Source organism: Halyomorpha halys, unplaced genomic scaffold (assembly GCF_000696795.3).
Source record: "Halyomorpha halys isolate HHAL.00 unplaced genomic scaffold, Hhal_1.1 Scaffold618.1, whole genome shotgun sequence".
NCBI classification, from domain to species: domain Eukaryota; kingdom Metazoa; phylum Arthropoda; class Insecta; order Hemiptera; family Pentatomidae; genus Halyomorpha; species Halyomorpha halys.
Window position 1 is genome coordinate 89,207 of NW_027106817.1, and position 4,791 is coordinate 93,997.

At 31.4% G+C, this 4,791-nt stretch overlaps 1 protein-coding gene across 1 annotated transcript in view; it reads right to left on the bottom strand.

The window, feature by feature from the left end:
- The window catches only part of Msp300 (Muscle-specific protein 300 kDa), a gene marked incomplete in the record, with an annotated part of 315,787 nt that overhangs the window by 89,118 nt on the left and 221,878 nt on the right, over nt 1–4,791 (bottom strand).

The window sequence follows — 4,791 nt, forward strand, 5'->3', positions numbered from 1 at the left end:
AGGTAAATACCCCAAAAAAAAGGTAAATACCTCAAAAATATCCATACCATAAGATATGTTCAAAAACATTATTATTGTATGAGGAGTAATATAATAGCTTGTTTTTTAAAATAAAAAGTTGAGAGAAAAAGTGGATCATTGAAGTTGTGTTGATAATAAAATATATCTCAACTAATTTATAAATTATTTATTTTAAATTTAATAATTTAGATGTGGATAGTTATATAAATTTTCTGTCCCTATAACAAAAATTTGTAATATTTTTATAGCAATTGTTATACACGAAGTTACCCTTTACCTAGCTCCTGATTTAATAAATAAATTAATGAAATGTCTAAACTATATTTATAGATATGCTTTGAAACATTAAAATAACACACACCTAGTTCAATTAAAACTTAAATCTTTGGTAAATTTATAAAATGTTATCGAGACAAATGTTACCTTTTTATTTTAACTTTAATAAAAAAAGAGGCATAAGGGTGAAGCCACAGTTAACCCGGCGAAGACCAAGTGGTAACTAGTCAGTGCCAGCCACAGCATCGACTAACTGCTTTAAACTTTTATCAGATTTACAAGTCCAATGCACTTCCCATGGAAGTAACCGGCTTAGTTCATGCATACTATAGTCAAATTCTTTGTAAAATGATTTGATTAAAGAAATTCAGGAAATTTCGAAAGTGCAATAATGGAATTATAGATTTATGGACCCCATGAAAATATCGTCTAAATAGAAATAAATTCAACATTCTATCGCTCTACTCAGAACGACGCACAAAAGACCATAAGTCTAGAAATAAAAGCCACTATCGCGTCAAATCGGATTGAGTATTTTGTTCAGTCCGGTCGACAAAATGGATCGAATCAATTATAACAAAAAAAAAATTAACTCATAATAATAAAATAAGAATACATTCGTGTTACAACACAATAAATGTATAAATGTTGATAAAGTGATAGATTGTAATAGACAGGATGAACTGAAAAGAATTTGTGGAATTGTGGTAATAATAAGTTATTGAGTAAGAGAAAATTTGACAAAGGTAGAATAGCCAGCAACATTTTGATAAGAATGTTAGCTATGATATAATAAATAAGATCCTTGAGAATGGCCCGTATGGCCGAAACGTAGTAGTTACAAGAAAATAAAAAGTTTGAGAATATACGGATATTTTTTATTATAATTGATAACAAACTTGTTTCAAACAAGAAATTAATTTATATAGAAGTAAATATTGAAGTATGTATGATATACGCGAAGTTCATTCTAAGGGGTTTATTATAGGTTGTTCTCAATGATATATGAAGATGATGTGGTTCTGGTTACGGATAGTGCAGCATCTCTCCAGGTTGCTGTGGATGAGTGGCAAAAAGGACTACAACTCAGAGATATGCAAATCAATGTCGCCAAAAGAAAGGTTATGTATGTTGGAAGAAGGAACGAAGATCTCAGAATCACTTGCGGACCTCTTGAGCGGACGGAGAAACTCTTGAGCAAACTAACACCAACTGCTACCTAGGAAAAATGATCTGTAAGGATGGAAGAATAGACCAGGAGGTCATGTATAGAGTCCAAAAGACCAATGGAATATTCTACCAGGCATCCATGATATTCATTGGAAAGCAGGAGTTGAGCAGGATCCTGAAGGAGCAAGATTCCGCTATTCAAATCAGTTATTCTCCCAGTACTACCATATGGAAAGCTTGAAAGCCCTGGGTCGTCATATCAGCAAGGTTGTTTCTGCGAAAATGAGATTCCTACGGAGGAAAAACCAGGCGAGACCGAATAAGGAATGAAAGAGTACGCGATGAACTAGGAGTAAGATCCGTCCAAGAGGAGATTGGAAAAAGACAGCTGAAATGGTTCGGGCATGTTAACAGAATGGGAGATGACCGCGAGGTTGCTGCGAGGAAGGCGACCTCAAGGCAGGCCAAGGCTCATGTACGCTGACCTGATTGAGAGAATTGGCACAGCGGGGGGAAGCACTACAGGACAGGAATCGTTGGACAAAATGGTCAGAGGCAGTTACTCCAAGTCTAAAATCACACGGGAGATAGTGGCAGAAGAAGAAGTTTATTCTATTGAAGAAAAAACTAAAATTTTCTCTCATTTTTCATTCAACACTAAAAACTCTAATAAATATTTAAAGTAGAATAATTTTGCTAAAATTTGAGTTCTAATATAGCTGGATTTTGTTTGAGAAAAACCTAAAATTTTCGCTCATTTTTCATTCGGAGCTCGATATATTTAAATCTATCTATATCTAAACACTGAAAACTCTAATAAAAAATAATTCAAAGTAGAGTAAATTTGGCAAATAAAAGCCGTAATAGAGCTGCTTAAGTTCATTAGTTCCCGAGATGTAGCTTTTTAAAAAGCAACATTTAATAACAACATATACTGAAAATCAGTAGTTAGTGAATTTATTTTGAGAAATCTATATCCCAGGAACCATAAGACGTATATATGTCTACCAGCATTCAAATTAAATCTAGTTAAATTTACTATAAATTAGTTTATAACGTTCTTTTTCCTAGAAGTAGTATCGTTTATATTTGACAAAATGATGTGATAGGATGTTTTTAGTGTTTTAGGTTATGGTATTTTGTAGGTAGTTTTAGGGATATGGAGCTCCGAATGAAAAATGAAAAATTTTGTCACGTTTTAAACCAGCCACAATATTTTATTACCTCTAACGAGTCATCAATTTTGACTTTTAACTGAATGTAGTTTTCATTAAAGTAATAACAAATTGGTGCTAAAATAACTGATTTGTTTTCCTCTTGGGCACATGAACTATAATATCCAAACGTTTGGAATTTAGGGTTGAAACATAGTGAAGCACAACCGTGTGAAGTTGTTTTGAGCTCATATTCAATCCCTTAACTTTCTCCACTACTTTTCCAATTCACTCGGTTCCAAGCTTCAGAAACGCATTAATCCAACTAAAACACTAAAAATTAAATTTCTCTGGAAAAAATTTCCTTTTGAAAAAAAAAAAACTATGTACCAAAAAATACCTCCATTATAAGCGTTGTAACTTATTAAATTACTTATAAAATTAACTCATGTACAGAGCCCTACATAAAGTATTAATTGAGATGCCCTTTAAACAACATTGTTGATCATGAAAATCACCATTACGGTCAAAAGGTCAAATATTGTGTGTGTTCGATGACTGTGTCTAACAGCACATAATATTTTTTTCCCCATATCATTCTTACTGAAATAGAGGGACAATCCTTTGCTTACGGGTGTGAATGATGTGTGTATAAATATAATAAAATTACTTTGAATCTTGAATAGCCATTTTTCAATGACTGTATATAAAAACTAAATATATAATGCCCTAATAGCAGATCATTCTATTTTTATGATCATTTATCAAAGTAATGACAGGGCCCAGAGGTTTTCAGAGCTCTTGCACTAGGACTGCGGTTGCCCACAGCCTGGACCAGTTCGACACGCTCTAGCGAAGCTGTTTAAAAATGAGTCATTGCTTCAAATGGTTTCAGATCATTAATGAAAAATTAGAACTTAGGGCTAATAGCAAAAATAACAGTATTTAACCTTCAATTATCTCATTTATAGTCTGAAATACTTTCTTGAGACGGATTAATGTTGTTTAAATAAATAATTTAAATTTTATTCATAATAGTCAATGATTGGAAAAATATTGTTTTTGAAAATTGTATCTAGAGAACTACTTATCGTAAATCCCCCTACCAAAGTTCATATTTTAGAAAATTTTATAATCAATGTGCTTGGATGTTTTTAGTGTTTTAGGTTATGGTATTTTGTAGGTAGTTTTAAGGATATGGAGCTCCGAATGAAAAATAAAAAAATTGTCACGTTTTAAACCAGCCGCAATCTTTTATTACCTCTAACGAGTCATCAATTTTGACTTTTAACTTAATATAGTTTTTTATTAAAGTAATAACATTTGGTGCTAAAATAACTTGCTTCCATCTTGAGCACATGAACTATAATATCCAAAGGTTTGGAATTTAGATTTGAAACTTAGTGAAGCACAGCTGTGTGAAATTGTTTTGAGCTCATATTCAACCCCCTAACTTAGCAAACAAAATATTTTTGTTACCCTAACAAAACATTTTCTTTTCTTTACAAGTCCGACGTTTCAGCCAGTTCGGCCATCCTCATGGACAATCTTAATACAATTTTTGAACTAAATAATTTAACAACACAATTTCATGCAGGCTATTCTGCCCAGGTCAATTCAACAATTGTTGGATAATGTTGTTGTGATAAATTGTAACAAATAAGTGACTGATAAAGAATTTTAATTTTTGTTTTAATGTGAAAATTGACTAATTAGAGAAATCGTTGCATTGACCTGGGCAGAATAGCCTGCATGAAATTGTCTTTTTAAATTATTAAAAAGGTTTTGAGACTATAATGGATAAAATTTAAATTATTTATTTTAAAAAAATTCAATCTCTCTATTATATAAAATTTTTTTAAGGGATTATCGTTTAAGAGTGTGTGTTTGTTCTCAGTAATAGATATTATTGAATCCTTATTTTTATCATATTCTGTATCATCTTGTTTTATTCTCACTATTATATTAATTCACCAATTGTAAATTGCAGCTTTATTATTCACTTGAAAGTACTGCATTTTTTTTTTTAATTATTACCTTCTCCCTGGTCATATCTGACATGTAGAGGTAACCAACTTTTTTTTTTTAACCATAACGATATTTCGGAATTGAAGTTAAACATAAATGTTTTGCATTTTTTTTTTCTCAATGGTTACTAAGTTACGAACCT